This window comes from Pseudophryne corroboree, unplaced genomic scaffold (assembly GCF_028390025.1).
Source record: "Pseudophryne corroboree isolate aPseCor3 unplaced genomic scaffold, aPseCor3.hap2 scaffold_179, whole genome shotgun sequence".
Taxonomy (NCBI): domain Eukaryota; kingdom Metazoa; phylum Chordata; class Amphibia; order Anura; family Myobatrachidae; genus Pseudophryne; species Pseudophryne corroboree.
Window position 1 is genome coordinate 478,672 of NW_026968428.1, and position 19,098 is coordinate 497,769.

At 49.9% G+C, this 19,098-nt stretch overlaps 33 non-coding genes and 1 pseudogene across 33 annotated transcripts; all 34 read left to right on the plus strand.

The window, feature by feature from the left end:
* Window positions 1–184: 184 nt before the first annotated feature.
* Window positions 185–348, plus strand: LOC135002500 (U1 spliceosomal RNA). Its single transcript, XR_010203692.1, has one exon. It is a non-coding gene; the product is annotated as a U1 spliceosomal RNA (small nuclear RNA).
* Window positions 349–500: 152 nt separating this feature from the next.
* On the plus strand, window positions 501–663 carry LOC135002814 (U1 spliceosomal RNA). Its single transcript, XR_010203980.1, has one exon. It is a non-coding gene; the product is annotated as a U1 spliceosomal RNA (small nuclear RNA).
* A 670-nt stretch (window positions 664–1,333) lies between these two features.
* Window positions 1,334–1,497, plus strand: LOC135002475 (U1 spliceosomal RNA). The gene has a single exon (XR_010203667.1). It is a non-coding gene; the product is annotated as a U1 spliceosomal RNA (small nuclear RNA).
* A 152-nt stretch (window positions 1,498–1,649) lies between these two features.
* On the plus strand, window positions 1,650–1,810 carry LOC135002663 (U1 spliceosomal RNA). The gene has a single exon (XR_010203850.1). It is a non-coding gene; the product is annotated as a U1 spliceosomal RNA (small nuclear RNA).
* A 672-nt stretch (window positions 1,811–2,482) lies between these two features.
* LOC135002501 (U1 spliceosomal RNA) lies at window positions 2,483–2,646 on the plus strand. The gene has a single exon (XR_010203693.1). It is a non-coding gene; the product is annotated as a U1 spliceosomal RNA (small nuclear RNA).
* Window positions 2,647–2,798: 152 nt separating this feature from the next.
* LOC135002831 (U1 spliceosomal RNA) lies at window positions 2,799–2,934 on the plus strand (annotated as a pseudogene).
* Window positions 2,935–3,632: 698 nt separating this feature from the next.
* On the plus strand, window positions 3,633–3,796 carry LOC135002421 (U1 spliceosomal RNA). The gene has a single exon (XR_010203617.1). It is a non-coding gene; the product is annotated as a U1 spliceosomal RNA (small nuclear RNA).
* Window positions 3,797–3,948: 152 nt separating this feature from the next.
* On the plus strand, window positions 3,949–4,109 carry LOC135002621 (U1 spliceosomal RNA). The gene has a single exon (XR_010203809.1). It is a non-coding gene; the product is annotated as a U1 spliceosomal RNA (small nuclear RNA).
* Window positions 4,110–4,781: 672 nt separating this feature from the next.
* LOC135002422 (U1 spliceosomal RNA) lies at window positions 4,782–4,945 on the plus strand. The gene has a single exon (XR_010203618.1). It is a non-coding gene; the product is annotated as a U1 spliceosomal RNA (small nuclear RNA).
* Window positions 4,946–5,097: 152 nt separating this feature from the next.
* LOC135002622 (U1 spliceosomal RNA) lies at window positions 5,098–5,258 on the plus strand. Its single transcript, XR_010203810.1, has one exon. It is a non-coding gene; the product is annotated as a U1 spliceosomal RNA (small nuclear RNA).
* A 672-nt stretch (window positions 5,259–5,930) lies between these two features.
* LOC135002489 (U1 spliceosomal RNA) lies at window positions 5,931–6,094 on the plus strand. The gene has a single exon (XR_010203681.1). It is a non-coding gene; the product is annotated as a U1 spliceosomal RNA (small nuclear RNA).
* A 152-nt stretch (window positions 6,095–6,246) lies between these two features.
* On the plus strand, window positions 6,247–6,407 carry LOC135002623 (U1 spliceosomal RNA). Its single transcript, XR_010203811.1, has one exon. It is a non-coding gene; the product is annotated as a U1 spliceosomal RNA (small nuclear RNA).
* Window positions 6,408–7,079: 672 nt separating this feature from the next.
* LOC135002423 (U1 spliceosomal RNA) lies at window positions 7,080–7,243 on the plus strand. The gene has a single exon (XR_010203619.1). It is a non-coding gene; the product is annotated as a U1 spliceosomal RNA (small nuclear RNA).
* A 152-nt stretch (window positions 7,244–7,395) lies between these two features.
* On the plus strand, window positions 7,396–7,556 carry LOC135002625 (U1 spliceosomal RNA). The gene has a single exon (XR_010203813.1). It is a non-coding gene; the product is annotated as a U1 spliceosomal RNA (small nuclear RNA).
* Window positions 7,557–8,228: 672 nt separating this feature from the next.
* On the plus strand, window positions 8,229–8,392 carry LOC135002461 (U1 spliceosomal RNA). Its single transcript, XR_010203653.1, has one exon. It is a non-coding gene; the product is annotated as a U1 spliceosomal RNA (small nuclear RNA).
* Window positions 8,393–8,544: 152 nt separating this feature from the next.
* Window positions 8,545–8,707, plus strand: LOC135002644 (U1 spliceosomal RNA). Its single transcript, XR_010203832.1, has one exon. It is a non-coding gene; the product is annotated as a U1 spliceosomal RNA (small nuclear RNA).
* A 671-nt stretch (window positions 8,708–9,378) lies between these two features.
* On the plus strand, window positions 9,379–9,542 carry LOC135002426 (U1 spliceosomal RNA). Its single transcript, XR_010203620.1, has one exon. It is a non-coding gene; the product is annotated as a U1 spliceosomal RNA (small nuclear RNA).
* Window positions 9,543–9,694: 152 nt separating this feature from the next.
* Window positions 9,695–9,855, plus strand: LOC135002601 (U1 spliceosomal RNA). The gene has a single exon (XR_010203789.1). It is a non-coding gene; the product is annotated as a U1 spliceosomal RNA (small nuclear RNA).
* A 673-nt stretch (window positions 9,856–10,528) lies between these two features.
* Window positions 10,529–10,692, plus strand: LOC135002502 (U1 spliceosomal RNA). The gene has a single exon (XR_010203694.1). It is a non-coding gene; the product is annotated as a U1 spliceosomal RNA (small nuclear RNA).
* Window positions 10,693–10,844: 152 nt separating this feature from the next.
* LOC135002815 (U1 spliceosomal RNA) lies at window positions 10,845–11,007 on the plus strand. Its single transcript, XR_010203981.1, has one exon. It is a non-coding gene; the product is annotated as a U1 spliceosomal RNA (small nuclear RNA).
* A 671-nt stretch (window positions 11,008–11,678) lies between these two features.
* On the plus strand, window positions 11,679–11,842 carry LOC135002427 (U1 spliceosomal RNA). Its single transcript, XR_010203621.1, has one exon. It is a non-coding gene; the product is annotated as a U1 spliceosomal RNA (small nuclear RNA).
* A 152-nt stretch (window positions 11,843–11,994) lies between these two features.
* LOC135002626 (U1 spliceosomal RNA) lies at window positions 11,995–12,155 on the plus strand. The gene has a single exon (XR_010203814.1). It is a non-coding gene; the product is annotated as a U1 spliceosomal RNA (small nuclear RNA).
* Window positions 12,156–12,827: 672 nt separating this feature from the next.
* LOC135002536 (U1 spliceosomal RNA) lies at window positions 12,828–12,991 on the plus strand. Its single transcript, XR_010203726.1, has one exon. It is a non-coding gene; the product is annotated as a U1 spliceosomal RNA (small nuclear RNA).
* Window positions 12,992–13,143: 152 nt separating this feature from the next.
* On the plus strand, window positions 13,144–13,304 carry LOC135002627 (U1 spliceosomal RNA). The gene has a single exon (XR_010203815.1). It is a non-coding gene; the product is annotated as a U1 spliceosomal RNA (small nuclear RNA).
* Window positions 13,305–13,976: 672 nt separating this feature from the next.
* On the plus strand, window positions 13,977–14,140 carry LOC135002428 (U1 spliceosomal RNA). The gene has a single exon (XR_010203622.1). It is a non-coding gene; the product is annotated as a U1 spliceosomal RNA (small nuclear RNA).
* A 152-nt stretch (window positions 14,141–14,292) lies between these two features.
* LOC135002628 (U1 spliceosomal RNA) lies at window positions 14,293–14,453 on the plus strand. The gene has a single exon (XR_010203816.1). It is a non-coding gene; the product is annotated as a U1 spliceosomal RNA (small nuclear RNA).
* A 672-nt stretch (window positions 14,454–15,125) lies between these two features.
* Window positions 15,126–15,289, plus strand: LOC135002474 (U1 spliceosomal RNA). The gene has a single exon (XR_010203666.1). It is a non-coding gene; the product is annotated as a U1 spliceosomal RNA (small nuclear RNA).
* Window positions 15,290–15,441: 152 nt separating this feature from the next.
* Window positions 15,442–15,604, plus strand: LOC135002798 (U1 spliceosomal RNA). The gene has a single exon (XR_010203969.1). It is a non-coding gene; the product is annotated as a U1 spliceosomal RNA (small nuclear RNA).
* Window positions 15,605–16,275: 671 nt separating this feature from the next.
* On the plus strand, window positions 16,276–16,439 carry LOC135002532 (U1 spliceosomal RNA). Its single transcript, XR_010203722.1, has one exon. It is a non-coding gene; the product is annotated as a U1 spliceosomal RNA (small nuclear RNA).
* Window positions 16,440–16,591: 152 nt separating this feature from the next.
* On the plus strand, window positions 16,592–16,752 carry LOC135002694 (U1 spliceosomal RNA). Its single transcript, XR_010203876.1, has one exon. It is a non-coding gene; the product is annotated as a U1 spliceosomal RNA (small nuclear RNA).
* Window positions 16,753–17,424: 672 nt separating this feature from the next.
* On the plus strand, window positions 17,425–17,588 carry LOC135002503 (U1 spliceosomal RNA). The gene has a single exon (XR_010203695.1). It is a non-coding gene; the product is annotated as a U1 spliceosomal RNA (small nuclear RNA).
* A 152-nt stretch (window positions 17,589–17,740) lies between these two features.
* Window positions 17,741–17,903, plus strand: LOC135002754 (U1 spliceosomal RNA). The gene has a single exon (XR_010203931.1). It is a non-coding gene; the product is annotated as a U1 spliceosomal RNA (small nuclear RNA).
* A 671-nt stretch (window positions 17,904–18,574) lies between these two features.
* Window positions 18,575–18,738, plus strand: LOC135002462 (U1 spliceosomal RNA). Its single transcript, XR_010203654.1, has one exon. It is a non-coding gene; the product is annotated as a U1 spliceosomal RNA (small nuclear RNA).
* A 152-nt stretch (window positions 18,739–18,890) lies between these two features.
* LOC135002645 (U1 spliceosomal RNA) lies at window positions 18,891–19,053 on the plus strand. Its single transcript, XR_010203833.1, has one exon. It is a non-coding gene; the product is annotated as a U1 spliceosomal RNA (small nuclear RNA).
* The last annotated feature ends 45 nt before the right edge of the window (window positions 19,054–19,098 follow it).

The following is a 19,098-nucleotide window of genomic DNA, read 5'->3' on the forward strand; positions in this document are numbered from 1 at the left end:
TTTGTTGTTTGGGGGTGCTTCAGTATTAGGCAGCCTTCTGCCCTCCCATGTTCATCTGAAAATATGTGTTCTCCCTGCAGTTGTTGTCCCCAGATGAGAGTTCCCTTGTGCTGCCTCAGTTGAATCTCCTTTACTTGACAGAGTTGTGCCTGAGCAGCGGCACTCCCCAGCCCTATCCCAAATCATACTTATTTTGCATAGGAGATACCATGGTCATGAAGTTTGTTCTCCCAGGGTGAGGTTCATTCATTGCATTCTGGGTATGCTGGCACCTGTGATTTCCCCAAATGTGGGAAACTCGACTGCATTATTTGTGGTAGTGGGGGACTGTGTTTGTGCTTTCCTCTGGTCAACTCTGGTAAAAGTCCGATTTCTTTGTCTCAGATCTTCCTCTAGCCTTGTTCTTCTTTCGAGAGTTCCCTTGTGCTGACTCAGTTGGGTCACCTTCACTTGACAGGGGGGTGCCCGAGCAGCGACCCTCCCCAGCTCTAGCCCAACTCCTACTAACCTGCAAGGTGATATACTATGATCAGGAAGGTGCTTCTCCCAGGGCAAGGCTCACCCATTGCACTCTGGGTGTGCTGATCCTGCGATTTCCCCAAATTTGGGAAACTTGACTGCATAATTTGTGTTTCCCCTGGTCAGCTCTCGTATAATTCAGATCTCTTTGTCTCAGGTCTCTCTCCAGCCTAGTTTGCTGTCTGTTTCCACTTCTCTTTTCTTGAGCCGCTCCCTTCTATGCCCTTGCGCACTATCCTGACTTCTCCCGTAAGCTTAATTTGTGCCTTCCAACGCACAATGCGAACTACAGGTAGTGCTGCAGGGCCCACACCCTTTTTCTTGCCTTACAGAGCAGCTCTGGAGCTGTTACAGTGCCCAGCTGCTGCAAGAAATCAGCTTGAATGCTTCAGGGGCTGGGGCATAGCCAACATGAGCCCCACACCGAAGGAGGGTGGAGGTGTTTAATGCGAACTAGGGGTCATCCAAGCGCCGCAAAAGGATGCCATGCCCTGCATACCCCTTTTCTCTTTTCATATGCAGACGAGGGTTGAAGCCAACTTTGACCCACTGCTTGGATTACATCACCATATGCAAATCCGTCTTCTGCAGACCTTCCCCCAGGAATGCTTGTACTAGTTGTTGCATTTGGTTTGTTGTTTGGGGGTGCTTCAGTATTAGGCAGCCTTCTGCCCTCCCATGTTCATCTGAAAATATGTGTTCTCCCTGCAGTTGTGTCCCCAGATGAGAGTTCCCTTGTGCTGCCTCAGTTGAATCTCCTATACTTGACAGAGTTATGCCTGAGCAGCGGCACTCCCCAGCCCTATCCCAAATCCTACTTATTTTGCATAGGAGATACCATGGTCATGAAGATTGTTCTCCCAGGGTGAGGTTCATTCATTGCATTCTGGGTATGCTGACCCCTATGATTTCCCCAAATGTGGGAAACTCGACTGCATTATTTGTGGTAGTGGGGGACTGTGTTTGTTCTTTCCTCTGGTCAGCTCTGGTAAAAGTCAGATTTATTTGTCTCAGATCTTCCTCTAGCCTTGTTCTTCTTTCGAGAGTTTCCTTGTGCTGCCTCAGTTGGATCTCCTTCATTTGACAGGGGGGTGCCCGAGCAGCGACCCTCCCCAGCTCTAGCCCAACTCCTACTTACCTGCCAGGTGAGATACTATGATCATGAAGGTGCTTCTCCCAGGGCAAGGCTCACCCATTGCACTCTGGGTGTGCTGCTCCTGCGATTTCCCCAAATATGGGAAACTTGACTGCATAATTTGTGTTTCCCTGGTCGGCTCTCGTATAATTCAGATCTCTTTGTCTCAGGTCTCTCTCCAGCTTAGTTTGCTGTCTGTTTCCACTTCTCTTTTCTTGAGCCGCTCCCTTCTATGCCCTTGTGCACTATCCTGACTTCTCCCGTATGCTTAATTTGTGCCTTCCAACGCACAATGTGAACTACAGGTAGTGCTGCAGGGCCCACACCCTTTTACTTGCCTTACAGAGCAGCTCTGGAGCTGTTACAGTGCCCAGCTGCTGCAAGAAATCAGCTTTAATGCTTCAGGGGCTGGGGCATAGCCAACATGAGCCCCACACCGAAGGAGGGTGGAGGTGTTTAATGCGAACTAGGGGTCATCCAAGCGCCGCAAAAGGCCGCCATGCCCTGCATACCCCTTTTCTCTTTTCATATGCAGATGAGGGTTCCAGCCAACTTTGACCCACTGCTTGGATGACTTCACCGTATGCAAATCCGTCTTCTGCAGACCTTCCCCCAGGAATGCTTGTACTAGTTGTTGCATTTGGTTTGTTGTTTGGGGGTGCTTCAGTATTAGGCAGCCTTCTGCCCTCCCATGTTCATCTGAAAATATGTGTTCTCCCTGCAGTTGTTGTCCCCAGATGAGAGTTCCCTTGTGCTGCCTCAGTTGAATCTCCTTTACTTGACAGAGTTGTGCCTGAGCAGCGGCACTCCCCAGCCCTATCCCAAATCATACTTATTTTGCATAGGAGATACCATGGTCATGAAGTTTGTTCTCCCAGGGTGAGGTTCATTCATTGCATTCTGGGTATGCTGGCACCTGTGATTTCCCCAAATGTGGGAAACTCGACTGCATTATTTGTGGTAGTGGGGGACTGTGTTTGTGCTTTCCTCTGGTCAGCTCTGGTAAAAGTCCGATTTCTTTGTCTCAGATCTTCCTCTAGCCTTGTTCTTCTTTCGAGAGTTCCCTTGTGCTGCCTCAGTTGGGTCACCTTCACTTGACAGGGGGGTGCCCGAGCAGCGACCCTCCCCAGCTCTAGCCCAACTCCTACTAACCTGCAAGGTGATATACTATGATCAGGAAGGTGCTTCTCCCAGGGCAAGGCTCACCCATTGCACTCTGGGTGTGCTGATCCTGCGATTTCCCCAAATTTGGGAAACTTGACTGCATAATTTGTGTTTCCCCTTGTCAGCTCTCGTATAATTCAGATCTCTTTGTCTCAGGTCTCTCTCCAGCCTAGTTTGCTGTCTGTTTCCACTTCTCTTTTCTTGAGCCGCTCCCTTCTATGCCCTTGCGCACTATCCTGACTTCTCCCGTAAGCTTAATTTGTGCCTTCCAACGCACAATGCGAACTACAGGTAGTGCTGCAGGGCCCACACCCTTTTACTTGCCTTACAGAGCAGCTCTGGAGCTGTTACAGTGCCCAGCTGCTGCAAGAAATCAGCTTGAATGCTTCAGGGGCTGGGGCATAGCCAACATGAGCCCCACACCGAAGGAGGGTGGAGGTGTTTAATGCGAACTAGGGGTCATCCAAGCGCCGCAAAAGGATGCCATGCCCTGCATACCCCTTTTCTCTTTTCATATGCAGACGAGGGTTGAAGCCAACTTTGACCCACTGCTTGGATTACATCACCATATGCAAATCCGTCTTCTGCAGACCTTCCCCCAGGAATGCTTGTACTAGTTGTTGCATTTGGTTTGTTGTTTGGGGGTGCTTCAGTATTAGGCAGCCTTCTGCCCTCCCATGTTCATCTGAAAATATGTGTTCTCCCTGCAGTTGTTGTCCCCAGATGAGAGTTCCCTTGTGCTGCCTCAGTTGAATCTCCTATACTTGACAGAGTTATGCCTGAGCAGCGGCACTCCCCAGCCCTATCCCAAATCATACTTATTTTGCATAGGAGATACCATGGTCATGAAGATTGTTCTCCCAGGGTGAGGTTCATTCATTGCATTCTGGGTATGCTGACCCCTATGATTTCCCCAAATGTGGGAAACTCGACTGCATTATTTGTGGTAGTGGGGGACTGTGTTTGTTCTTTCCTCTGGTCAGCTCTGGTAAAAGTCAGATTTATTTGTCTCAGATCTTCCTCTAGCCTTGTTCTTCTTTCGAGAGTTTCCTTGTGCTGCCTCAGTTGGATCTCCTTCATTTGACAGGGGGGTGCCCGAGCAGCGACCCTCCCCAGCTCTAGCCCAACTCCTACTTACCTGCCAGGTGAGATACTATGATCATGAAGGTGCTTCTCCCAGGGCAAGGCTCACCCATTGCACTCTGGGTGTGCTGCTCCTGCGATTTCCCCAAATGTGGGAAACTTGACTGCATAATTTGTGTTTCCCTGGTCGGCTCTCGTATAATTCAGATCTCTTTGTCTCAGGTCTCTCTCCAGCTTAGTTTGCTGTCTGTTTCCACTTCTCTTTTCTTGAGCCGCTCCCTTCTATGCCCTTGTGCACTATCCTGACTTCTCCCGTATGCTTAATTTGTGCCTTCCAACGCACAATGCGAACTACAGGTAGTGCTGCAGGGCCCACACCCTTTTACTTGCCTTACAGAGCAGCTCTGGAGCTGTTACAGTGCCCAGCTGCTGCAAGAAATCAGCTTTAATGCTTCAGGGGCTGGGGCATAGCCAACATGAGCCCCACACCGAAGGAGGGTGGAGGTGTTTAATGCGAACTAGGGGTCATCCAAGCGCCGCAAAAAGCCGCCATGCCCTGCATACCTCTTTTCTCTTTTCATATGCAGACGAGGGTTGAAGCCAACTTTGACCCACTGCTTGGATGACATCACCATATGCAAATCCATCTGCTGCAGGCCTTCCCCCAGGAATGCTTGCACTAGTTGTTGCATTTGGTTTGTTGTTTGGGGGTGCTTCAGTATTAGGCAGCCTTCTGCCCTCCCATGTTCATCTGAAAATATGTGTTCTCCCTGCAGTTGTTGTCCCCAGATGAGAGTTCCCTTGTGCTGCCTCAGTTGAATCTCCTTTACTTGACAGAGTTGTGCCTGAGCAGCGGCACTCCCCAGCCCTATCCCAAATCATACTTATTTTGCATAGGAGATACCATGGTCATGAAGATTGTTCTCCCAGGGTGAGGTTCATTCATTGCATTCTGGGTATGCTGACCCCTATGATTTCCCCAAATGTGGGAAACTCGACTGCATTATTTGTGGTAGTGGGGGACTGTGTTTGTTCTTTCCTCTGGTCAGCTCTGGTAAAAGTCAGATTTATTTGTCTCAGATCTTCCTCTAGCCTTGTTCTTCTTTCGAGAGTTTCCTTGTGCTGCCTCAGTTGGATCTCCTTCATTTGACAGGGGGGTGCCCGAGCAGTGACCCTCCCCAGCTCTAGCCCAACTCCTACTTACCTGCCAGGTGAGATACTATGATCATGAAGGTGCTTCTCCCAGGGCAAGGCTCACCCATTGCACTCTGGGTGTGCTGCTCCTGCGATTTCCCCAAATGTGGGAAACTTGACTGCATAATTTGTGTTTCCCTGGTCGGCTCTCGTATAATTCAGATCTCTTTGTCTCAGGTCTCTCTCCAGCTTAGTTTGCTGTCTGTTTCCACTTCTCTTTTCTTGAGCCGCTCCCTTCTATGCCCTTGCGCACTATCCTGACTTCTCCCGTATGCTTAATTTGTGCCTTCCAACGCACAATGCGAACTACAGGTAGTGCTGCAGGGCCCACACCCTTTTACTTGCCTTACAGAGCAGCTCTGGAGCTGTTACAGTGCCCAGCTGCTGCAAGAAATCAGCTTTAATGCTTCAGGGGCTGGGGCATAGCCAACATGAGCCCCACACCGAAGGAGGGTGGAGGTGTTTAATGTGAACTAGGGGTCATCCAAGCGCCGCAAAAGGCCGCCATGCCCTGCATACCCCTTTTCTCTTTTCATATGCAGATGAGGGTTCCAGCCAACTTTGACCCACTGCTTGGATGACTTCACCGTATGCAAATCCGTCTTCTGCAGACCTTCCCCCAGGAATGCTTGTACTAGTTGTTGCATTTGGTTTGTTGCTTGGGGGTGCTTCAGTATTAGGCAGCCTTCTGCCCTCCCATGTTCATCTGAAAATATGTGTCCTCCGTGCAGTTGTTGTCCCCAGATGAGAGTTCCCTTGTGCTGCCTCAGTTGAATCTCCTTTACTTGACAGAGTTGTGCCTGAGCAGCGGCACTCCCCAGCCCTATCCCAAATCATACTTATTTTGCATAGGAGATACCATGGTCATGAAGATTATTCTCCCAGGGTGAGGTTCATTCATTGCATTCTGGGTATGCTGACCCCTATGATTTCCCCAAATGTGGGAAACTCGACTGCATTATTTGTGGTAGTGGGGGACTGTGTTTGTTCTTTCCTCTGGTCAGCTCTGGTAAAAGTCAGATTTATTTGTCTCAGATCTTCCTCTAGCCTTGTTCTTCTTTCGAGAGTTTCCTTGTGCTGCCTCAGTTGGATCTCCTTCATTTGACAGGGGGGTGCCCGAGCAGCGACCCTCCCCAGCTCTAGCCCAACTCCTACTTACCTGCCAGGTGAGATACTATGATCATGAAGGTGCTTCTCCCAGGGCAAGGCTCACCCATTGCACTCTGGGTGTGCTGCTCCTGCGATTTCCCCAAATGTGGGAAACTTGACTGCATAATTTGTGTTTCCCTGGTCGGCTCTCGTATAATTCAGATCTCTTTGTCTCAGGTCTCTCTCCAGCTTAGTTTGCTGTCTGTTTCCACTTCTCTTTTCTTGAGCCACTCCCTTCTATGCCCTTGCGCACTATCCTGACTTCTCCCGTATGCTTAATTTGTGCCTTCCAACGCACAATGCGAACTACAGGTAGTGCTGCAGGGCCCACACCCTTTTACTTGCCTTACAGAGCAGCTCTGGAGCTGTTACAGTGCCCAGCTGCTGCAAGAAATCAGCTTGAATGCTTCAGGGGCTGGGGCATAGCCAACATGAGCCCCACACCGAAGGAGGGTGGAGGTGTTTAATGCGAACTAGGGGTTATCCAAGCGCCGCAAAAGGCCGCCATGCCCTGCATACCCCTTTTCTCTTTTCATATGCAGATGAGGGTTCCAGCCAACTTTGACCCACTGCTTGGATGACTTCACCGTATGCAAATCCGTCTTCTGCAGACCTTCCCCCAGGAATGCTTGTACTAGTTGTTGCATTTGGTTTGTTGTTTGGGGGTGCTTCAGTATTAGGCAGCCTTCTGCCCTCCCATGTTCATCTGAAAATATGTGTTCTCCCTGCAGTTGTTGTCCCCAGATGAGAGTTCCCTTGTGCTGCCTCAGTTGAATCTCCTTTACTTGACAGAGTTGTGCCTGAGCAGCGGCACTCCCCAGCCCTATCCCAAATCATACTTATTTTGCATAGGAGATACCATGGTCATGAAGATTGTTCTCCCAGGGTGAGGTTCATTCATTGCATTCTGGGTATGCTGACCCCTATGATTTCCCCAAATGTGGGAAACTCGACTGCATTATTTGTGGTAGTGGGGGACTGTGTTTGTTCTTTCCTCTGGTCAGCTCTGGTAAAAGTCAGATTTATTTGTCTCAGATCTTCCTCTAGCCTTGTTCTTCTTTCGAGAGTTTCCTTGTGCTGCCTCAGTTGGATCTCCTTCATTTGATAGGGGGGTGCCCGAGCAGCGACCATCCCCAGCTCTAGCCCAACTCCTACTTACCTGCCAGGTGAGATACTATGATCATGAAGGTGCTTCTCCCAGGGCAAGGCTCACCCATTGCACTCTGGGTGTGCTGCTCCTGCGATTTCCCCAAATGTGGGAAACTTGACTGCATAATTTGTGTTTCCCTGGTCGGCTCTCGTATAATTCAGATCTCTTTGTCTCAGGTCTCTCTCCAGCTTAGTTTGCTGTCTGTTTCCACTTCTCTTTTCTTGAGCCGCTCCCTTCTATGCCCTTGCGCACTATCCTGACTTCTCCCGTATGCTTAATTTGTGCCTTCCAACGCACAATGCGAACTACAGGTAGTGCTGCAGGGCCCACACCCTTTTACTTGCCTTACAGAGCAGCTCTGGAGCTGTTACAGTGCCCAGCTGCTGCAAGAAATCAGCTTGAATGCTTCAGGGGCTGGGGCATAGCCAACATGAGCCCCACACCGAAGGAGGGTGGAGGTGTTTAATGCGAACTAGGGGTCATCCAAGCGCCGCAAAAGGCCGCCATGCCCTGCATACCCCTTTTCTCTTTTCATATGCAGATGAGGGTTACAGCCAACTTTGACCCACTGCTTGGATGACTTCACCGTATGCAAATCCGTCTTCTGCAGACCTTCCCCCAGGAATGCTTGTACTAGTTGTTGCATTTGGTTTGTTGTTTGGGGGTGCTTCAGTATTAGGCAGCCTTCTGCCCTCCCATGTTCATCTGAAAATATGTGTTCTCCCTGCAGTTGTTGTCCCCAGATGAGAGTTCCATTGTGCTGCCTCAGTTGAATCTCCTTTACTTGACAGAGATGTGCCTGAGCAGCGGCCCTCCCCAGCCCTATCCCAAATCATACTTATTTTGCATAGGAGATACCATGGTCATGAAGATTGTTCTCCCAGGGTGAGGTTCATTCATTGCATTCTGGGTATGCTGACCCCTATGATTTCCCCAAATGTGGGAATCTCAACTGCATTATTTGTGGTAGTGGGGGACTGTGTTTGTTCTTTCCTCTGGTCAGCTCTGGTAAAAGTCAGATTTATTTGTCTCAGATCTTCCTCTAGTCTTGTTCTTCTTTTGAGAGTTTCCTTGTGCTGCCTCAGTTGGATCTCCTTCACTTGACAGGGGGGTGCCCGAGCAGCGACCCTCCCCAGCTCTACCCCAACTCCTACTTACCTGCCAGGTGAGATACTATGATCATGAAGGTGCTTCTCCCAGGGCAAGGCTCACCCATTGCACTCTGGGTGTGCTGCTCCTGCGATTTCCCCAAATGTGGGAAACTTGACTGCATAATTTGTGTTTCCCCTGGTCGGCTCTCGTATAATTCAGATCTCTTTGTCTCAGGTCTCTCTCCAGCTTAGTTTGCTGTCTGTTTCCACTTCTCTTTTCTTGAGCCGCTCCCTTCTATGCCCTTGCGCACTATCCTGACTTCTCCCGTATGCTTAATTTGTGCCTTCCAACGCACAATGCGAACTACAGGTAGTGCTGCAGGGCCCACACCCTTTTACTTGCCTTACAGAGCAGCTCTGGAGCTGTTACAGTGCCCAGCTGCTGCAAGAAATCAGCTTTAATGCTTCAGGGGCTGGGGCATAGCCAACATGAGCCCCACACCGAAGGAGGGTGGAGGTGTTTAATGCGAACTAGGGGTCATCCAAGCGCCGCAAAAGGCCGCCATGCCCTGCATACCCCTTTTCTCTTTTCATATGCAGATGAGGGTTCCAGCCAACTTTGACCCACTGCTTGGATGACTTCACCGTATGCAAATCCGTCTTCTGCAGACCTTCCCCCAGGAATGCTTGTACTAGTTGTTGCATTTGGTTTGTTGTTTGGGGGTGCTTCAGTATTAGGCAGCCTTCTGCCCTCCCATGTTCATCTGAAAATATGTGTTCTCCCTGCAGTTGTTGTCCCCAGATGAGAGTTCCCTTGTGCTGCCTCAGTTGAATCTCCTATACTTGACAGAGTTATGCCTGAGCAGCGGCACTCCCCAGCCCTATCCCAAATCATACTTATTTTGCATAGGAGATACCATGGTCATGAAGATTGTTCTCCCAGGGTGAGGTTCATTCATTGCATTCTGGGTATGCTGACCCCTATGATTTCCCCAAATGTGGGAAACTCGACTGCATTATTTGTGGTAGTGGGGGACTGTGTTTGTTCTTTCCTCTGGTCAGCTCTGGTAAAAGTCAGATTTATTTGTCTCAGATCTTCCTCTAGCCTTGTTCTTCTTTCGAGAGTTTCCTTGTGCTGCCTCAGTTGGATCTCCTTCATTTGACAGGGGGGTGCCCGAGCAGCGACCCTCCCCAGCTCTAGCCCAACTCCTACTTACCTGCCAGGTGAGATACTATGATCATGAAGGTGCTTCTCCCAGGGCAAGGCTCACCCATTGCACTCTGGGTGTGCTGCTCCTGCGATTTCCCCAAATGTGGGAAACTTGACTGCATAATTTGTGTTTCCCTGGTCTGCTCTCGTATAATTCAGATCTCTTTGTCTCAGGTCTCTCTCCAGCTTAGTTTGCTGTCTGTTTCCACTTCTCTTTTCTTGAGCCGCTCCCTTCTATGCCCTTGCGCACTATCCTGACTTCTCCCGTATGCTTAATTTGTGCCTTCCAACGCACAATGCGAACTACAGGTAGTGCTGCAGGGCCCACACCCTTTAACTTGCCTTACAGAGCAGCTCTGGAGCTGTTACAGTGCCCAGCTGCTGCAAGAAATCAGCTTTAATGCTTCAGTGGCTGGGGCATAGCCAACATGAGCCCCACACCGAAGGAGGGTGGAGGTGTTTTTATGCGAACTAGGGGTCATCCAAGCGCCGCAAAAGGCCGCCATGCCCTGCATACCCCTTTTCTCTTTTCATATGCAGATGAGGGTTCCAGCCAACTTTGACCCACTGCTTGGATGACTTCACCGTATGCAAATCCGTCTTCTGCAGACCTTCCCCCAGGAATGCTTGTACTAGTTGTTGCATTTGGTTTGTTGTTTGGGGGTGCTTCAGTATTAGGCAGCCTTCTGCCCTCCCATGTTCATCTGAAAATATGTGTTCTCCCTGCAGTTGTTGTCCCCAGATGAGAGTTCCCTTGTGCTGCCTCAGTTGAATCTCCTTTACTTGACAGAGTTGTGCCTGAGCAGCGGCACTCCCCAGCCCTATCCCAAATCATACTTATTTTGCATAGGAGATACCATGGTCATGAAGTTTGTTCTCCCAGGGTGAGGTTCATTCATTGCATTCTGGGTATGCTGGCACCTGTGATTTCCCCAAATGTGGGAAACTCGACTGCATTATTTGTGGTAGTGGGGGACTGTGTTTGTGCTTTCCTCTGGTCAGCTCTGGTAAAAGTCCGATTTCTTTGTCTCAGATCTTCCTCTAGCCTTGTTCTTCTTTCGAGAGTTCCCTTGTGCTGCCTCAGTTGGGTCACCTTCACTTGACAGGGGGGTGCCCGAGCAGCGACCCTCCCCAGCTCTAGCCCAACTCCTACTAACCTGCAAGGTGATATACTATGATCAGGAAGGTGCTTCTCCCAGGGCAAGGCTCACCCATTGCACTCTGGGTGTGCTGATCCTGCGATTTCCCCAAATTTGGGAAACTTGACTGCATAATTTGTGTTTCCCCTGGTCAGCTCTCGTATAATTCAGATCTCTTTGTCTCAGGTCTCTCTCCAGCCTAGTTTGCTGTCTGTTTCCACTTCTCTTTTCTTGAGCCGCTCCCTTCTATGCCCTTGCGCACTATCCTGACTTCTCCCGTAAGCTTAATTTGTGCCTTCCAACGCACAATGCGAACTACAGGTAGTGCTGCAGGGCCCACACCCTTTTACTTGCCTTACAGAGCAGCTCTGGAGCTGTTACAGTGCCCAGCTGCTGCAAGAAATCAGCTTGAATGCTTCAGGGGCTGGGGCATAGCCAACATGAGCCCCACACCGAAGGAGGGTGGAGGTGTTTAATGCGAACTAGGGGTCATCCAAGCGCCGCAAAAGGATGCCATGCCCTGCATACCCCTTTTCTCTTTTCATATGCAGACGAGGGTTGAAGCCAACTTTGACCCACTGCTTGGATTACATCACCATATGCAAATCCGTCTTCTGCAGACCTTCCCCCAGGAATGCATGTACTAGTTGTTGCATTTGGTTTGTTGTTTGGGGGTGCTTCAGTATTAGGCAGCCTTCTGCCCTCCCATGTTCATCTAAAAATATGTGTTCTCCCTGCAGTTGTTGTCCCCAGATGAGAGTTCCCTTGTGCTGCCTCAGTTGAATCTCCTATACTTGACAGAGTTATGCCTGAGCAGCGGCACTCCCCAGCCCTATCCCAAATCATACTTATTTTGCATAGGAGATACCATGGTCATGAAGATTGTTCTCCCAGGGTGAGGTTCATTCATTGCATTCTGGGTATGCTGACCCCTATGATTTCCCCAAATGTGGGAAACTCGACTGCATTATTTGTGGTAGTGGGGGACTGTGTTTGTTCTTTCCTCTGGACAGCTCTGGTAAAAGTCAGATTTATTTGTCTCAGATCTTCCTCTAGCCTTGTTCTTCTTTCGAGAGTTTCCTTGTGCTGCCTCAGTTGGATCTCCTTCATTTGACAGGGGGGTGCCCGAGCAGCGACCCTCCCCAGCCCTAGCCCAACTCCTACTTACCTGCCAGGTGAGATACTATGATCATGAAGGTGCTTCTCCCAGGGCAAGGCTCACCCATTGCACTCTGGGTGTGCTGCTCCTGCGATTTCCCCAAATGTGGGAAACTTGACTGCATAATTTGTGTTTCCCTGGTCGGCTCTCGTATAATTCAGATCTCTTTGTCTCAGGTCTCTCTCCAGCTTAGTTTGCTGTCTGTTTCCACTTCTCTTTTCTTGAGCCGCTCCCTTCTATGCCCTTGTGCACTATCCTGACTTCTCCCGTATGCTTAATTTGTGCCTTCCAACGCACAATGCGAACTACAGGTAGTGCTGCAGGGCCCACACCCTTTTACTTGCCTTACAGAGCAGCTCTGGAGCTGTTACAGTGCCCAGCTGCTGCAAGAAATCAGCTTTAATGCTTCAGGGGCTGGGGCATAGCCAACATGAGCCCCACACCGAAGGAGGGTGGAGGTGTTTAATGCGAACTAGGGGTCATCCAAGCGCCGCAAAAGGCCGCCATGCCCTGCATACCCCTTTTCTCTTTTCATATGCAGATGAGGGTTCCAGCCAACTTTGACCCACTGCTTGGATGACTTCACCGTATGCAAATCCGTCTTCTGCAGACCTTCCCCCAGGAATGCTTGTACTAGTTGTTGCATTTGGTTTGTTGTTTGGGGCTGCTTCAGTATTAGGCAGCCTTCTGCCCTCCCGTGTTCATCTGAAAATATGTGTTCTCCCTGCAGTTGTTGTCCCCAGATGAGAGTTACCTTGTGCTGCCTCAGTTGAATCTCCTATACTTGACAGAGTTATGCCTGAGCAGCGGCACTCCCCAGCCCTATCCCAAATCATACTTATTTTGCATAGGAGATACCATGGTCATGAAGATTGTTCTCCCAGGGTGAGGTTCATTCATTGCATTCTGGGTATGCTGACCCCTATGATTTCCCCAAATGTAGGAAACTCGACTGCATTATTTGTGGTAGTGGGGGACTGTGTTTGTTCTTTCCTCTGGTCAGCTATGGTAAAAGTCAGATTTATTTGTCTCAGATCTTCCTCTAGCCTTGTTCTTCTTTCGAGAGTTTCCTTGTGCTGCCTCAGTTGGATCTCCTTCATTTGACAGGGGGGTGCCCGAGCAGCGACCCTCCCCAGCTCTAGCCCAACTCCTACTTACCTGCCAGGTGAGATACTATGATCATGAAGGTGCTTCTCCCAGGGCAAGGCTCACCCATTGCACTCTGGGTGTGCTGCTCCTGCGATTTCCCCAAATGTGGGAAACTTGACTGCATAATTTGTGTTTCCCTGGTCGGCTCTCGTATAATTCAGATCTCTTTGTCTCAGGTCTCTCTCCAGCCTAGTTTGCTGTCTGTTTACACTTCTCTTTTCTTGAGCCGCTCCCTTCTATGCCCTTGCGCACTATCCTGACTTCTCCCGTATGCTTAATTTGTGCCTTCCAACGCACAATGCGAACTACAGGTAGTGCTGCAGGGCCCACACCCTTTTACTTGCCTTACAGAGCAGCTCTGGAGCTGTTACAGTGCCCAACTGCTGCAAGAAATCAGCTTGAATGCTTCAGGGGCTGGGGCATAGCCAACATGAGCCCCACACCGAAGGAGGGTGGAGGTGTTTAATGCGAACTAGGGGTCATCCAAGCGCCGCAAAATGCCGCCATGCCCTGCATACCCCTTTTCTCTTTTCATATGCAGACGAGGGTTGAAGCCAACTTTGACCCACTGCTTGGATGACATCACCATATGCAAATCCATCTGCTGCAGGCCTTCCCCCAGGAATGCTTGCACTAGTTGTTGCATTTGGTTTGTTGTTTGGGGGTGCTTCAGTATTAGGCAGCCTTCTGCCCTCCCATGTTCATCTGAAAATATGTGTTCTCCCTGCAGTTGTTGTCCACAGATGAGAGTTCCCTTGTGCTGCCTCAGTTGAATCTCCTATACTTGACAGAGTTATGCCTGAGCAGCGGCACTCCCCAGCCCTATCCCAAATCATACTTATTTTGCATAGGAGATACCATGGTCATGAAGATTGTTCTCCCAGGGTGAGGTTCATTCATTGCATTCTGGGTATGCTGACCCCTATGATTTCCCCAAATGTGGGAAACTCGACTGCATTATTTGTGGTAGTGGGGGACTGTGTTTGTTCTTTCCTCTGGACAGCTCTGGTAAAAGTCAGATTTATTTGTCTCAGATCTTTCTCTAGCCTTGTTCTTCTTTCGAGAGTTTCCTTGTGCTGCCTCAGTTGGATCTCCTTCATTTGACAGGGGGGTGCCCGAGCAGCGACCCTCCCCAGCCCTAGCCCAACTCCTACTTACCTGCCAGGTGAGATACTATGATCATGAAGGTGCTTCTCCCAGGGCAAGGCTCACCCATTGCACTCTGGGTGTGCTGCTCCTGCGATTTCCCCAAATGTGGGAAACTTGACTGCATAATTTGTGTTTCCCTGGTCGGCTCTCGTATAATTCAGATCTCTTTGTCTCAGGTCTCTCTCCAGCTTAGTTTGCTGTCTGTTTCCACTTCTCTTTTCTTGAGCCGCTCCCTTCTATGCCCTTGTGCACTATCCTGACTTCTCCCGTATGCTTAATTTGTGCCTTCCAACGCACAATGCGAACTACAGGTAGTGCTGCAGGGCCCACACCCTTTTACTTGCCTTACAGAGCAGCTCTGGAGCTGTTACAGTGCCCAGCTGCTGCAAGAAATCAGCTTTAATGCTTCAGGGGCTGGGGCATAGCCAACATGAGCCCCACACCGAAGGAGGGTGGAGGTGTTTAATGCGAACTAGGGGTCATCCAAGCGCCGCAAAAGGCCGCCATGCCCTGCATACCCCTTTTCTCTTTTCATATGCAGATGAGGGTTCCAGCCAACTTTGACCCACTGCTTGGATGACTTCACCGTATGCAAATCCGTCTTCTGCAGACCTTCCCCCAGGAATGCTTGTACTAGTTGTTGCATTTGGTTTGTTGTTTGGGGCTGCTTCAGTATTAGGCAGCCTTCTGCCCTCCCGTGTTCATCTGAAAATATGTGTTCTCCCTGCAGTTGTTGTCCCCAGATGAGAGTTACCTTGTGCTGCCTCAGTTGAATCTCCTATACTTGACAGAGTTATGCCTGAGCAGCGGCACTCCCCAGCCCTATCCCAAATCATACTTATTTTGCATAGGAGATACCATGGTCATGAAGATTGTTCTCCCAGGGTGAGGTTCATTCATTGCATTCTGGGTATGCTTGCACCTGTGATTTCCCCAAATGTGGGAAACTCGACTGCATTATTTGTGGTAGTGGGGGACTGTGTTTGTGCTTTCCTCTGGTCAGCTCTGGTAAAAGTCCGATTTCTTTGTCTCTGATCTTCCTCTAGCCTTGTTCTTCTTTCGAGAGTTCCCTTGTGCTGCCTCAGTTGGGTCACCTTCACTTGACAGGGGGGTGCCCGAGCAGCGACCCTCCCCAGCTCTAGCCCAACTCCTACTAACCTGCCAGGTGATATACTATGATCAGGAAGGTGCTTCTCCCAGAGCAAGGCTCACCCATTGCACTCTGGGTGTGCTGATCCTGCGATTTCCCCAAATTTGGGAAACTTGACTGCATAATTTGTGTTTCCCCTGGTCGGCTCTCGTATAATTCAGATCTCTTTGTCTCAGGTCTCTCTCCAGCCTAGTTTGCTGTCTGTTTCCACTTCTCTTTTCTTGAGCCGCTCCCTTCTATGCCCTTGCGCACTATCCTGACTTCTCCCGTATGCTTAATTTGTGCCTTCCAACGCACAATGCGAACTACAGGTAGTGCTGCAGGGCCCACACCCTTTTACTTGCCTTACAGAGCAGCTCTGGAGCTGTTACAGTGCCCAGCTGCTGCAAGAAATCAGCTTGAATGCTTCAGGGGCTGGGGCATAGCCAACATGAGCCCCACACCGAAGGAGGGTGGAGGTGTTTAATGCGAACTAGGGGTCATCCAAGCGCCGCAAAAGGCCGCCATGCCCTGCACGCCCCTTTTCTCTTTTCATATGCAGATGAGGGTCCCAGCCAACTTTGACCCACTGCTTGGATGACTTCACCGTATGCAAATCCGTCTTCTGCAGACCTTCCCCCAGGAATGCTTGTACTAGTTGTTGCATTTGGTTTGTTGTTTGGGGGTGCTTCAGTATTAGGCAGCCTTCTGCCCTCCCATGTTCATCTGAAAATATGTGTTCTCCCTGCAGTTGTTGTCCCCAGATGAGAGTTCCCTTGTGCTGCCTCAGTTGAATCTCCTATACTTGACAGAGTTATGCCTGAGCAGCGGCACTCCCCAGCCCTATCCCAAATCATACTTATTTTGCATAGGAGATACCATGGTCATGAAGTTTGTTCTCCCAGGGTGAGGTTCATTCATTGCATTCTGGGTATGCTGACACCTGTGATTTCCCCAAATGTGGGAAACTCGACTGCATTATTTGTGGTAGTGGGGGACTGTGTTTGTTCTTTCCTCTGGTCAGCTCTGGTAAAAGTCAGATTCATTTGTCTCATATCTTCCTCTAGCCTTGCTCTTCTTTCGAGAGTTTCCTTGTGCTGCCTCAGTTGGATCTCCTTCATTTGACAGGGGGGTGCCCGAGCAGCGACCCTCCCCAGCTCTAGCCCAACTCCTACTTACCTACCAGGTGAGATACTATGATCATGAAGGTGCTTCTCCCAGGGCAAGGCTCACCCATTGCACTCTGGGTGTGCTGCTCCTGCGATTTCCCCAAATGTGGGAAACTTGACTGCATAATTTGTGTTTCCCTGGTCGGCTCTCGTATAATTCAGATCTCTTTGTCTCAGGTCTCTCTCCAGCTTAGTTTGCTGTCTGTTTCCACTTCTCTTTTCTTGACCCGCTCCCTTCTATGCCCTTGTGCACTATCCTGACTTCTCCCGTATGCTTAATTTGTGCCTTCCAACGCTCAATGCGAACTACAGGTAGTGTTGCAGGGCCCACACCCTTTTACTTGCCTTACAGAGCAGCTCTGGAGCTGTTACAGTGCCCAGCTGCTGCAAGAAATCAGCTTTAATGCTTCAGGGACTGGGGCATAGCCAACATGAGCCCCACACCGAAGGAGGGTGGAGGTGTTTAATGCGAACTAGGGGTCATCCAAGCGCCGCAAAAGGCCGCCATGCCCTGCATACCCCTTTTCTCTTTTCATATGCAGATGAGGGTTCCAGCCAACTTTGACCCACTGCTTGGATGACTTCACCGTATGCAAATCCGTCTTCTGCAGACCTTCCCCCAGGAATGCTTGTACTAGTTGTTGCATTTGGTTTGTTGTTTGGGGGTGCTTCAGTATTAGGCAGCCTTCTGCCCTCCCATGTTCATCTGAAAATATGTGTTCTCCCTGCAGTTGTTGTCCCCAGATGAGAGTTCCCTTGTGCTGCCTCAGTTGAATCTCCTTTACTTGACAGAGTTGTGCCTGAGCAGCGGCACTCCCCAGCCCTATCCCAAATCATACTTATTTTGCATAGGAGATACCATGGTCATGAAGTTTGTTCTCCCAGGGTGAGGTTCATTCATTGCATTCTGGGTATGCTGGCACCTGTGATTTCCCCAAATGTGGGAAACTCGACTGCATTATTTGTGGTAGTGGGGGACTGTGTTTGTGCTTTCCTCTGGTCAGCTCTGGTAAAAGTCCGATTTCTTTGTCTCAGATCTTCCTCTAGCCTTGTTCTTCTTTCGAGAGTTCCCCTGTGCTGCCTCAGTTGGGTCACCTTCACTTGACAGGGGGGTGCCCGAGCAGCGACCCTCCCCAGCTCTAGCCCAACTCCTACTAACCTGCCAGGTGATATACTATGATCAGGAAGGTGCTTCTCCCAGGGCAAGGCTCACCCATTGCACTCTGGGTGTGCTGATCCTGCGATTTCCCCAAATTTGGGAAACTTGACTGCATAATTTGTGTTTCCCCTGGTCGGCTCTCGTATAATTCAGATCTCTTTGTCTCAGGTCTCTCTCCAGCCTAGTTTGCTGTCTGTTTCCACTTCTCTTTTCTTGAGCCGCTCCCTTCTATGCCCTTGCGCACTATCCTGACTTCTCCCGTATGCTTAATTTGTGCCTTCCAACGCACAATGCGAACTACAGGTAGTGCTGCAGGGCCCACACCCTTTTACTTGCCTTACAGAGCAGCTCTGGAGCTGTTACAGTGCCCAGCTGCTGCAAGAAATCAGCTTGAATGCTTCAGGGGCTGGGGCATAGCCAACATGAGCCCCACACCGAAGGAGGGTGGAGGTGTTTAATGCGAACTAGGAGTCATCCAAGCGCCGCAAAAGGACGCCATGCCCTACATACCCCTTTTCTCTTTTCATATGCAGACGAGGGTTGAAGCCAACTTTGACCAACTGCTTGGATTACATCACCATATGCAAATCCATCTGCTGCAGGCCTTCCCCCAGGAATGCTTGCACTAGTTGTTGCATTTGGTTTGTTGTTTGGGGGTGCTTCAGTATTAGGCAGCCTTCTGCCCTCCCATGTTCATCTGAAAATATGTGTTCTCCCTGCAGTTGTTGTCCCCAGATGAGAGTTCCCTTGTGCTGCCTCAGTTGAATCTCCTATACTTGACAGAGATGTGCCTGAGCAGCGGCCCTCCCCAGCCCTATCCCAAATCATACTTATTTTGCATAGGAGATACCATGGTCATGAAGATTGTTCTCCCAGGGTGAGGTTCATTCATTGCATTCTGGGTATGCTGACCCCTATGATTTCCCCAAATGTGGGAATCTCAACTGCATTATTTGTGGTAGTGGGGGACTGTGTTTGTTCTTTCCTCTGGTCAGCTCTGGTAAAATTCAGATTTATTTGTCTCAGATCTACCTCTAGCCTTGTTCTTCTTTTGAGAGTTTCCTTGTGCTGCCTCAGTTGGATCTCCTTCACTTGACAGGGGGGTGCCCGAGCAGCGACCCTCCCCAGCTCTAGCCCAACTCCTACTTACCTGCCAGGTGAGATACTATGATCATGAAGGTGCTTCTCCCAGGGCAAGGCTCACCCATTGCACTCTGGGTGTGCTGCTCCTGCGATTTCCCCAAATGTGGGAAACTTGACTGCATAATTTGTGTTTCCCCTGGTCGGCTCTCGTATAATTCAGATCTCTTTGTCTCAGGTCTCTCTCCAGCTTAGTTTGCTGTCTGTTTC